Raw genomic sequence first — 14,091 nt, 5'->3', positions numbered from 1 at the left:
TTTTGAAAAATCATTTTTGGAAAAAAGAGGAAAAAGTTGATTTTTCGGACAACCCTAAAATAGAAATGGTCACCCTACTGAAAAAATAAAAAAATACGGGTCCAATGTTTTGCGATAAAGAACAAAACTACAACTTTTCACGAAAATCTGAGAACCACTATATTGGTTTGGCATGGAATGGCTGTATATGTGTTCTCGTAAATAATTTGGATGTTTTGTGTAGACTGTGGTATCCTAGATTTAGTGTGTAGTCGGAATGACAGCACGAGTGTGTGGATTACGACATTAAGATAGATATGGATGTTGGTTTTCAAGCAATTTATAGTGTGTTGTTTGCCAGAATATCACATAGACGTGTAGGCGTTTCCAGAACTTTTTGTGAATATAAAGTTTTTGGTGCTTTCTGTGCGTCTGTAGCGGAGGTGTTTGTAATCCCACCGACGCAATTGGAATTCGTTAATGAGAATGCTCGTTGATTAACCGAATATATCGTCGGTTCGATTGGTTTTGAAGGGGTTTGTCGGTTATCTTCTCAGGTTTCCCAAAATGTCTCTCCGCAGTCGTGATTGCAGTTCTGTAAAGCGTATTCGCGATTAATCACGGAATCTATCACCGGGTCGATTGGTTTTAAAGAAGTTCTCTCGGCTACCTATTCAGGTTTTCTAGAAATAACTCTCTGTCGCGATGAGTTCAATCTGTTGATTTTAGAGAAGATCTTTCGGTTACCTTTTCAGGTTTCCCAAATATAACTCTCCGTCGTCGCGATTGGGGCGACGTTGAATAACGGAACATATGACAGGCCCGATTGGTTTTAGAGTTCTCCTGGTTACCTTCTTAGGTTTCCCATAGTTCCATAGTTATCTGTCCGCCGTTACGATTGTATTTCGATAAAAGATGCGTGCGATAAATAATAGAATGTGGGGCCGGTTCAATTAATTTAAGGGTTTTTTTCAAGTTACCTAAGGATAGCCTCTGTCGCGTGATGTGACACATCAGATGCTCGGAATTCTGGTCGAAGCGAGTGGTCGATAGTTCGCGTCTACATAATCACATCACTTACCTCAGTGAATCATGATTCTTACCTCTCCCCACTAACAACTTCTTTGATAAACGCTAGGGAACCACGCTATAGAGACGACCCTTCTGGCCTTCGGGCGGCGAATATCATACTAACATTCCTTCCCTACCTCTGGTGACTGTAAGGACGTGGCCGGCGTCGTTATTGACTATTTAAAGTTCGAATCACTGAAACTTGCACAATGAGAATGGTTTGCTACTCCCAAGCGTCATTCAGTGTGTTCTTTGTGCAATTTCGCTGGTTCTGGTCAATCATGGAGAGCAACTACGAATTGTACAGTCTTAAAGTAAATTCTACTGTTTAAAGTGCATTTCGAATGCGTATTGAATAAATTATATGATATAATCGTCAAATTGTTCAATCAGAGTGGACCAAGTACACATAGCCAGTCGTAAACCCTCTTGATTGACTTTAAAAAGTTTTTTTTGTAATATTATAATTACAAGACCTTGTAATTATATTAAGAGTCGAGCTGTAGAAAACCAATTGGAGAAAATGATTGAAAGCTACTAAAACTACACAGCTATAAACTTTGAGTTCGATTTGCTCGAAATCATAACTATGTTACTTAGTCCGGTTTGACTGAACACCGACCATATAAACGTCCCACTGATGAGAAATTGATAGGTGGGGATACTTTTCGTGTGATGGGTCTTGAAGTATGGTGCACTATGAGCTAGCAAAACTTGGTGAAACGTTGAATACAGACCGTTACCGACAACGAATGATAAATTAAAACTTTCCATTGATAACAAATGAGCCCGAATACAAGGTAAGGTGATATTACAGAATGACAATGCATCGGCGCACCCTGCAAAAGCCGTGAAGGACACTGTGTGGAGGGTGAATATGATCCTCCTATTTCGCTTGCAATGCGTTGTCTTCCCTTTTATACATACCGTGCCTATGCGACGCAGCCCTGCCGCTCATATTTCGCCCGCTTTGCGGTTTGCTCCAACCCTACATCGCCCAACGTAATCACGCAGCGCGAGCTCTCGCGCCCTCGCGTATTCTGGTGTGCTCTGCGGTCGAAGCATAAAGCATCTCCAAAATGGCTGGTCTTTTGGTGGCTAAAATCACACAGACACCATAAAAACCTTTTACTGGGAAATATTATCGCACCAATCGTATTCTTCAGAAATGGCCCATTCAAATTATCATCATTTTGCTTCAATGGGCCATGTAGAGCAGCACTTCGACAAATACCGTTCTGAATCATATTTCGGACGCTTAAGGCATATGATGCAGAAAACAGATCTAAGCTTGCACAGGCACAGGTTGGTTGATATTTTCAAGAAATTAGTTCAATATGCTTTTAAGCTTTCTACTTTGGTGCCTATTTGATTGAAAACATAAAAAAATCATCGAATAAAATGCTTTTCAAATGAAGCGAAACAGAATCAAACTTCGGACACTAAATCAATTTCGGACAGATTGAATTCAAATTTCGGACACTTTATTTTGTAATACTTTGGACGAAAATTACATAACACTTGATTATATTTTATAATCAACTGCGAAACACTTACCAAGCAATCACAGTAAACTGTTAACGATGATGAGAACTGACGAAACACGGGAGAAATTTAAATATTAATGAACGGGTAAATTCTACGTGCTCAAGCTAAGCAAACGTCAAACACTAACGATTATGAGTAGTGTTGTAAGATTTCTGCCGATTATGTTATAATTCAAATGTAGTTCTCATGTGAAATTATAGTGAAACCAAGGGACTACTCTCAAGAAGCAATTGTGATATTAATTTGATAGTTATATCATCAGTGCATTAAGCATTTCAAGATATTAGAACAAAGTGTCCGAAATATGATGTTGTCCGAAATATGATTCAGAACGGTATAAAGGTGTCGATAAATGGATCGGTGAATAATTTTCGTAGAAACAACAAATTATAGGAGGTTGTGTCCAAGATACGACCGCATTGTTGACGTAGAACTACACTGTTATTTTATATAAGTCGCTTGTTTATACCTTGGGATATTATTCTATAATGCTGTGAAATTTTAGAAACAACTGCTTAGTAGACTAATCTCTGAAGTGGTTTTTTCATTGTATAATCTGTTGACGATAATTGATTGATGATTCATTCTTGCCCTCGCAAAACAATACACTAGCTGATCGTACGTCGCAATTTATTTCATGTCAATGCATTGAAAATTTACCTCGAAGGCTATTCCGGTGGCCTTTTTCGCAATTGACATAGACTCGGCTACAGTCGATTATATACATGTTGCACCAGCACCATTATTCCACATCACATAACTACATCAATATATCTTTGGCACCGCATGGAAACAACAACAATGACAACACTTGCAAGTATCAAATATCATGCTACATGTTATTTAGTATTGCCTCAAAGGAATCGCACCTCTAGACATCGTTCGTACAACGTAAACCAAGCGCCAAACAAGCGTTCGCCATAGCATGCATACAGAGCCATACATTGGTGGCTTGAAACTACTAGAAATATAAACACTTCTCATCATTTTGCGCTATTCTCAAAAGAAACGCTTCCGTTAATATTACTGGCCTCGAAAAAGAGTTGCATTACTTTCTCATGCTAGAGAGAAGCGCAGCTGTCACCCTAAGTGGAGGAAAATTTGTTACTGGCAAGTGAAACCTAATCACATACAAAATTCCAGAACGACATTTACTTTCTTGGTGACTAAACAAGCGAAATAAACTCTTTTTGTAATAACAACCATAACAACAACTACCTGGAAAAAGACTGAATTATGCCACACAGCTTGTACTCTGCTGTAACACCCATCGATGTGAATTCGCTGATGAGTTTGTCAAGAGCGATCGCCTTCACCACCAGCGTGGGGAGCTTGATTTTGGTTGCTGCCTGGGTAACGGCGTTTACATTTTCGACCGACGCGCCGAAATCGCCTACTTCGCTGTTGTTCGATGCGGTGTCACACTCGCGAAGGCTCGGTTCAGTGCGAGCGCTATTCACTGCGCCAACATCGCGTGCATCATTAGATGACGCTTGCCTCAAAATTTTATTGCCCCTGGCAATGCGTTCGTTTTTTGCAGAGCTCGAGCCTGCCTTCCTCTTTTTCTTGGTCAAACACATTACGAGAAGCGTCTAATTTATGACGCGGGAAGAAAAACACACGATACAAATAACGGGAAAAACGAACTGAAAAAAACCACACGACGATATCCAAGTTGGGTTACCACTGGTGGGGTCCAATCTTAGATCGAAGTGCAGCGAAAGCAAAGTGAACTGGATTGCTCAACAGTCCGATGCCGAATGAAAGTTTGCCTTTCTTTCTTTCTTTGTTTTTAAGAGGCTTTAAACTTTAAAGTTCATTCGCCTCTAAACAAGTTTGCCTCACCGAGATCCACTGTTTATACTCTAGGCAAGTATTCCCCTTAATTCTTCTACTTTTCCTTTGTTCACGGAGACATTAAATCCTACGATTTCCCCTCCGTTGGTCGTCGATAAGTTGCTCGTTATTCACAGCTCTGTTCGGAAAGCACACAAATGGACAGAACAAATGTTTGGGAAAATGGAAACGTTAAAGTTTTCATGAATTTTAACCATTTACAAACCAGGGGATTCTAATGTACAACATATTAAACAAATCTTACGGAATTTCCGATTCGTTTAGTATGTAAATCGCCAAAATCCGTTCACGGTAAAAATAGTTATTAACGTTAATATTTCATAAAAACGTGACCTGTTCTCTGATTTGGCACCCTTAATGAAAGACGTAGTTCTACGTCAAAAAAGATTCATTAGACAGGAATTCACTGTTTGTCTGAAAGGTTGGCGTAAGGTGTAGAATAAAACAGAGATTATTTAAAAAAAAAATAGTTTGAGGTTCTCCTGAATGCCTGATGTTTTCATCTATCTAGTGTTAGTGAAACGGTGAAGTTCCTCTAGTAACGTTGGTGCCATTGAAGAAAAAAAGGGAAAACTTCTAACAGAAGAGCAATAGACAGAGTTCGGATAAGAAGCTCCCGAAGAACAAAAATTAAGAAAAAAAGTCACAGAAGGTTGTGTCCGAGACACGACCGCATAGTTGACGTAGGATTACGTTAGGCTATCTGTCGCAGGCTGATTTTGGATGTTTGAAAACATAAATTGTTAAACTCTTTGATAATGATCTGATGGCCCTGAAAAGGGCCGTTTGGTTTGGTTGTTGGGTATTTTTTGTTCATTTCACCAGTGTTACAATCGAGCTTTCGGTATCAGTGATAGAAAGTTGTTTCAGCTCCGAGGCACGTTTACGAGATTGGCGCTCATATTGCTTAACATATATTCCGACATATTTACTCGCGTAAAACTTTATGGAGCAACAAAAACAACAATTCACTTCTGTTGTTTTTTTTGGCAGCGGTAGCTTTTTCGGAGCCGCTGCTGCTTATTTCTGTTTTCATTTTGGTTGTTTTCGTTGACACCATCACGTCGAGCTAAACGGCGAATAGCGAGTTTGATACACTGGATATTGTCATGTAGAACCTTGCGATACGCTTCGATCCTCCTTTGCCTTCCTTGCCGCATGAAGTCATGTTGGTTGATGTTGATCTGATGTGACCACACTTAAAACACTAAAAATATATATGTTTACCGATCTGAGCATCGAACAAAATGAGAAATCTGACTGAGCAGCAGCATCAGCAGAAAGAGAGAACATGCCTGAAACTTTCTGCTCATGATGTTTGCTGTTGCCATCAGTACTGGACTGATGCGGGACACAGCTCGATTGTTGATGTTAGGCCTCGATGTTTACCGCCGCTGCTGCTGCTACTGCCACTTAAGTTCGATATGAGACACAGCTCAATTGTTGGCCGCTCAGATTCGATGCTTCGATGTCTTGAAGTTCACTGCTGCACTTTCACGATTCCAAGAAGCGTGTGCTCGCACTTCTGAAAGCGTGCCCGAAATGCTCCACTCGCGATGCTTGCTGCTGCCACTAGTAGTAGTAGTAGTAGTAGTAGTTTGCCGCTGCTTATACTGCCATAGAAGCTTGATGTGAGGCACAGCTAGCCTATTGACCACACAGCTTCGATGCTCGTCTATATATTAGCCGCGTCCACTGCTGCTGCTCTCCACTGTTGTCCGTTCCACGTCCGTTGTAAAAATGAATAAAATCCACAAACGCTCCATCCTTTTATATCATTTGGTATGTGTGAAGTAGAGGCCTCCTACTCGATTGTCATGCAGCTTGCCGGTGAACGAACGAATCGGGCGCGAAAAAGCGCGAAATTTCGATCAATCAGGCCTAGGTATCTTCTGTTTGGATAGTGGTTGAGATTTTTTAATTGTTCGATTGTTAATTACATGATATATATTATTTTATTCATTGTGAAAAATCATGCCGACAACGTATGATGCAAACATCTCATCAATCCATCATGAAATGAATGAGCAATAAACGTTTGAAATTGGACGGGTCGTTCATTTATTTTCTAACGATCATTTATTTTCTAACCGGGAAGCAGCTGACATACTACGCTGCGCTTTTACGTACATAAAAAACCACTTTTAACATGCGGGGGAAAAATCTTATATGAAAATTGCCAGATGTCAATGTTGCCAAGCGTAGTTATTGATGGTTAACCCTTCCGTTACGAGCGTCGTCTATAGACGACATCCGCGCGACGAGCTGTGTGTACGAGCGTCGTCTTTAGACGACATGAAATTCATACTGCTCTTCGATCACACCAGCGCGATGTGCATACTTTTCGGCGCAGTGCTCCGTACAAGGGTAGCACTTCGGCGGAGCACACTGCCGTAATGAAAGGGTTAAACCGACGCCGAACCGAACAGCGATGAACGCACCCATATCACGAACTTCGGCATTTGAATTGCTATTATGGTGCTACTCGCCCGTGTAGTTCGCGCAAAGACATCGGCAAAATATTATTTTAGAAAATTCCTTGAGGCACGACCGGAGCCGTTTCGCTATATATATATATATATATATATATATATATATATATATATATATATATATATATATATATATATATATATATATATACATGCATACATATGTCATTCGCCTCCCTTACCGCATCCAGTCAGGTTGGTTGATGGAAAGTATGTTTCTGATGTGATAAGTTTCCTGTTAGTTGCACATGATCAAAGAAAATGTAAAAGTAAACGTAGTTTTATATCATTTTTGTGATAAGTGGAAAACAATAAATTAAACTCTTTCGTTTCAAAGCAATATCGAAAGTCCTGAAAAGGACTGGAATGGTTAAATGGGTTGTACGGAATCTGCTGCGTGCTAATGTGAGGTTTCAGTCGGATGTAGCAGCTGTTAACTTTTTGGCAGCGGTAGTTTTTTCGGAGTCGCTGCTGCTTTCCTTGGTTTTGGCATCTTCGGCTTCTGTGCATCGGTTTGCAAGGGTTTCGTTGTTTAGCTCACGGTGAGCTAAACAACGGATAGCGGGTTTGATACACTGGATGTTGTCATGTGGAACCTTGCGATACACTCTTCCTCAACCGGATCCTTTGTCTCCTTTACCTCCATAACCGCATCCAATTGTATTGGTTGATGTGAACAGGAGTACCAGCAATGCACACTAGAAGCACATATGTTTATCGATCTGAGCGTCCAACAAGAATGAGAAATCTGACTGAGTAGCAGCAGCAGCAGCAGCAGTAGAGAAAGAGAGCATGCCTGAAACTCTCTACCAAGGATGGAAAACAAGGGAGCATGATGTGATTTACGATTAATCGCAAACTGCACAGATCGTAATCTGTGCAAACTGCGACTAACTATTAATCCTCACCCATCATAACCAAATGATTTTCTCTTGGTAACTCTGAGTTGACCAAAGCATTGCTAGACTGAAACTAGTTCGAATAATTGAGTTACTCTCCTTCCTCGTTTTGCTTTCAACTCCTAACAAGAATTTGCTCCATGGGAATGAGTGTCTCTATGACGTACGATTCTCGCTCTCTCATCCGGGCGTTCAATTTTCCTTTCCGAGCGCGTTTACTTCGATGAAACTGGGTAAAATAAAAAAAAAATGCGCTACAGCAGATAGGACGACTTTAATGTTTCATGTTTCACGGAGGATTTCTCAGATGGTGTTTAAATTAATCAAGAGACTACAAACAATAATCCCTCTCAAATCACTAATTTTATGAGTTAATGTAAATGCGTTATTGGCCAAGGCTTTTACGACATCGAACACGTGGTCTTGCGAGATATATTTTTCCGCCTGCCCAAATACAGACCACTTTTTTCGGGGCCGAGTAAACTGGTGTCTAGAAAAGACCTTGATTACCTTGAATTAATAAAAAAACATAAATTAGCGCAAATATGTCAACATGTGTTTTTTTGTTTAAGCACGTAAATATTTGCTCATAATTTTTTTGGATTGTGGCACTCTACATAATTTGTATGCAGATAGACTATCCACAGTTTGTGGGGGAATGGAATACTCATACAACTCAAATGGATAATGATTATCTGCTATCACAAAGCCGAGAAATTTTTTGACGTTTTGTTTTACTATTGATTCATTCAAAAAAAAATTTTTAAATGTTTTCTTATCCTGAGACTGGCTCACCATATTGCACTGGCACTAAAACCGTAGGCTAACTTCAAGGATATTTTTTATTCATTTTCGGCGAATAATCAATAGAGTGCCGTGTTATGAAACATCAGAATAATAGCAAAAACAATATAACGATCATAAGGTGTTGGACAGGTTATTCCAGACGACATTGGAATATATTCCATCTGATCATCTTTAGAAAGGTTAATGACCTTCAAAGGATAAATTTATCTTGGGCACATTGAATTAATGTTCATGACTTCCAGTCGGACGTTTATTCGCTCTGATAATAATTGTGTCGTCCTCACTAAGCATATATTCCAATGCCGTCAGTTCACTGAAATTATTCGCATACCGTTTGATGATAAGGTAAGATGTTGATAATCATTTGCTGCGATACCTATTGTTCCAACAGTATTCATTCGACAATATGAAGACTGAATACCTGAAATTAACCAGATTCTACCATGCAAATCTTCGGTCAAAGCAGTATGTACACTTGAGAGATGCAACAAGTTTGAAGGGATATAAAAAAACATTAGTCGTTCGACAAATCTACTGCCACATATGTCGGAAGTCCACGATACATGAATATCATACGTCCATACTATTTCATTACATTTATTCGCAACGAAGAACGTAACCACACAGAATTGAATTAATCAAATATGTGATCCGTTTTATCTACAAAATAAAAAAGGGTCCGAAATTCAATCGAATTCGAAAGGTGTTTCGTGAAGTCACTAATTGAATTACTGTTGGAAAAATTATTTGGAGAGAAATGTGAATGTTCAGAATTATTGGAATCTAAAAACAATTTTGGGCGGGATGAGATTCGCCCAAATCTGCTGGTAATAAAATTAATCAATTGCATCCATTACCCGTCTGCTGTTTATCGGGCGGGAGACGACAGCAAAATAAAATCGACACGAGACTGAGTCAGCCACTCACTGCGGACAGTGCAATAGAGAATTAAAAATCCCTCGATGAGTGTCGTAAGATTTCAGTTGATCGTCTCTTGTTACACTTTCCGATCAAGAACTCATCATCCGCTCTATGGAATGGGATTAATCGTTTGTGGCTTGCACTCACGATAAAACCTGAGTAGTAGAAGTAATGCTTCGAGAGTGCAAGCAGTTGGGATTCCGCTCTCATATTGCTTTTTTGAGATCTTGGTAGCTCACCGTTCCAAGTATTCTCTCTGTGTACATATGAAGAATAAAAGAGCCTCGCCTGCTGGGGGTGATTTAAAAACATCCGACTAGAGGGATATACTTATTCATTGATCGTTGAATGTGATTTTTTACCATCCCTGCTCTCTACTCATGATGTTTGTTGTTGCCAACAGTAGTGGACCGATGCGAGACACAGCTCGACTGTTGAGGTTCAGCCTTGATGTTTACCGCCGCTGCTGCTGCTACTGCCACTTATGTGAGACACAGCTCAATTGTTGGCCGCTCAGGTTCGATACTGCACTTTCACGATGCCAAGAAACGTTCTCACATTTCTGACGGAGAGAGCGTGCCTGAAACGATCCGCTCGTGATGCTTGCTGCTGCCACTAGTAGTAGACCGGTTTCAACAACCGTTGCTACTGTTTGCCGCTGCTTATGCTGCCATAGAAGCTCGATGTGAGACACAGCTCGCATTTAGACCGCTGAACTTCTATGCTCGCCTATATATTAGCCGCTTTCACTGCTGCTGCTCTCCACTTGTTGTTGTCCGTTTCACGTCCGTTGTAAGAATGAGATCCACGAATGCTCCTTCCTTTTATATCATTTGGTATGTGTGAAGTAGGCGCCTCCTACTCGATTGCCATGCAGCTTGCCGGTGAGAGAACGAAGCGGGCGCGAAAAAGAAATGACGTCAATTTCGACCAATCAGGACTGGGTATCTCTGTTTGGATAGGGGTTGAATTTTTTCAATTGTTCGATAGTTAGTTATATGATATATACTATTTTATTCAATGTGAAAAATTGTTATGGAGTGCCGTAATCGTTTGATGCAAAAATCTCATCAATCCATCATGAAATGAATGAGTAACAAGCGTTTGAAATTGGACATTTTTCACGATGCGATCGATTTTCATTTTTCAATTTGTACCCCAATATGTTCCCGAAAGACGTAATCCTACGTCAAAAACATGTTTGAAGCATCAACAGTGGTGGAAGCAGTCGCGTCGACTGGGGGGTGCGGAGGGGGCGGATCGCTCCACAGTTTTTTTTGCATTTTGCATTTTTTTACATTCTTCGTAATTTTTTTTCAGGTCTCCCTCCTAGAGATCAACCATTTTCACTACTCGGTGCCGCAGTCCCTAAATAACATAAAAAAATATTCTAACCTATAAAATATTTTTAAAGCACCATTTCTAATAAAAAATACTACAATTACCAGCTTCACTCGACGCCACTGGATGGAAGTGCAAAACTTTTGCTAGAACAGTCACTAGAAAATAGGTGAAACCGCCATCAGATGTTATCCCATGTGTTCGAGATGAGCTGTACCTCAGAACAGTGATGATTAATTTTAAATTAATATTTTGTTTCTTCTACAAGAGTTAAAAAATCTGCACGATGGGGCCAAGGGACAGAAGAGAGAAGAATGAACGAGAAAGAAAAGGAATGCCGTATAGAAGTTCGTTTCATATTTTCTTGATTTTATTTTGCCATTAGTTTGGGGAGCACATTTACCACTCCGTATGTACCTACCATGCTGAGCTGCAGTTATTTTGAACTATGGAACACTGGTTACTTTTATACCCCGGATTATCTTTCCGGTTGATGGAATGAGTAAAGCGACCCAATTAATGCATGTGAAAATTTGTGATGGCAAGACAAAGTTTTTGTTCAAACAAACATTTGTTTTCCATCTCTGATGTTTAGAGTTCGTCCCAATAGGTGAATTAGTCTTTATCCCGCGTTGAATTGTTTTTGTTTTATTTCACCTTTCGGTGCTAAGCTGCAGCATGTGGCAAGTAATTTTAATTTCATTAGTTGTAACTGCAGAAGAAAGCGCCACAGCTGTCGGAATATTACAAGATATTTCTCACTGAAGTACCGGTGTGTACGTTACTCGGCGCGTAAAATAGCAGCCAAAATGGCATTACCTCTTGTGTACGTGCATAAACGCGGAAGCTGTTGGGATGAGGGGGATGAGAGGGTGCTCTCGTTGAAATCTCTTCTCGTTTCTTAGCGGCGATGCGATATGGTGGCAACGGCAATCAGCAGTTAGACTCGATGGCATCGTCTTCGTGAGGAGATGGAAATGGAAATTTTCACGCAAGCAAAAACGCTGACTGCTGGTGGAGTTTAAGATGTGATACAAAGTAGAATTCTATTATTCTTTTATGTTTCGCTTTTCAAAAGCACGTTCTTATGCTGTGGTCCTACCTGTTCTGGCGCGCAACTTGGGGCTCGACTGCTGCTGTTGACGTTGGGAAAGTTTTGTACTATTTTTTTTGTTCGCATAACAACAAACTCACAAGAAAACAGTCGTTAAATATGACTTAAGTGCAAGTAACGGTGCATTGGAGCTCCCAAACGGGGATGGATTTTCGTCAGTTTGAGAAACAAAGTGAAACAGATTGCAGAAAATTTAGGCAGCCACGCTGATTTTCACTTCTGTAAGCTGAACTTTATCAATATGTCTTAATAAGACGTTCCACTTCTTAATGTTTGTTGGATTTGTTAGAAAACATTGGTGTATCAGTTTGAAACTGATTCGAATAGAGCCACGCGTCTAACGAGAACAATATAAAAAATTTCTAACAGGTGCGCAGGTTGAAATTGACCGTTTTTTCGACGAAGCATAATTTTCGAGAAAACCTATTATATTGTTATTCGAAATAACCTCCGTTTGATTGAACCCATTTAGCGCATCTCTCTGGCAAACAGTGGATTCCTTTCCAGAACAACTTTTTTTAATATTCCGACAAAAACCATTCACCGACCCATTTTTCGACATCTTTATATTCGGCGAAGTGAAATTGATCTGCATTTCCTATTGAAGCAAAAAGATGATAATCTGACGGGGTCAGGTCTGGAGAATACGGTGAGTGCGATAACGTTTCCCAGTTGAGGGTTTCTGTTGTGTTCTTTACGACATTTGCTGCGTTCGCCGGTGTGTTGTCATACTGTAATATAACTTCATCGTATCTTCTGGTCCATTCCGATATTTTTTCATCAATTCGAAAAATATTAATTTCATCATATGTTGTTGTTAGTTATCTGTATTTACCTCTCATCCGGTTTTAGTAGCTCATGGTATACCATATCCTTCTGGTTCCACCACACACAGAGCATCGTTTTTCGGCCGGCTTCACCAGGTGAAATTCATCATTTTTAGCGCAACAAAAAAGAGAATGCCGCAAATGCTTTTTCATTCGGAATGACACTGAATAACCGAAGTACTTTGTTATACTGTCTCCGCTGTCCGGTGGTACTAATTGAACAATGGAAGAACAGAAGGAAGTACTCATACGTCCAAAAATGGCTACTGTGACACCTAGAACGCAAAATCATTATTGCGATATATGTTATGTTGTATACTGTTAGACAGGAAATTCATCCAGCATTTTTTTTCTTTGAAACATGAATAGTGAGCAATATGGTAAAAAAGTAAACAATTTGACGATTAAAATGGGTATGTTATTTCGATTTTCCTAGCCATTCGTTATCCCCCACAATGCGACGAGTTATCTTTTTGCCTACAATTCGAGCGTTAGCTCACAATGTGAGTCGATGCGTATTATGAATTATTCCCCATTTGCCGATAATAGTCATTTATCAGATGAGAACAAATGGAGGGATGATTTTGGAGATGATCTTGGATGGTTTTACTCTATTCTTCCCAAAGATTTGATGATAGCCTGGCTCAAAAGGTTAAACGTTGATAGAGATCAAATCTTGTGTGCCATCAAATCAACTGAAGTGCAATGGAAAAGTGGTTTGATTCTAATATTACTCTTGAAAAGTTGAATTTGCAAAGAAACAAAAAAAATGATGAAATTAAAATTCACACTTTAGAAATCGTTTTGAAAAGTCACAGGAGGGTTGTGTCCGAGACACCACCGCATAGTTGACTATCTGTTGCCTGCTGATTTTGGATATGTCTGAATAATTACATCGTTAAACTCTTTGATAATAATTTGGTAGCCCTGGAAGGGCCGTTTCGTTTGGTTGTTGGGTATTGTTTGTTTCCTCCACCAGTGTTTACAATCAAGTGATGGTGACAAAAGGATGATCAGTCGTTGGATGGTGCGTATCGCGATAGAAGATGCCGAAGTGAAATGAAATATGATGAAAACCGCCATCTCTAATCCTGGACGATCCTGTGATCCACCAGAAAAAAAAAACTCACCAATGCAATATAAGATAATTATCATCATCGAACACAATTATCATTTTTTTTTCACCAGAAAAAACATTTTACTTTATTATAAAGAAAATATATTTGGAACGGAAA

Source organism: Toxorhynchites rutilus, chromosome 3 (assembly GCF_029784135.1).
Source record: "Toxorhynchites rutilus septentrionalis strain SRP chromosome 3, ASM2978413v1, whole genome shotgun sequence".
In the NCBI taxonomy this organism is placed as follows: Eukaryota; Metazoa; Arthropoda; class Insecta; order Diptera; family Culicidae; genus Toxorhynchites; species Toxorhynchites rutilus.
Note: the sequence above shows the minus strand (reverse complement) of the source record.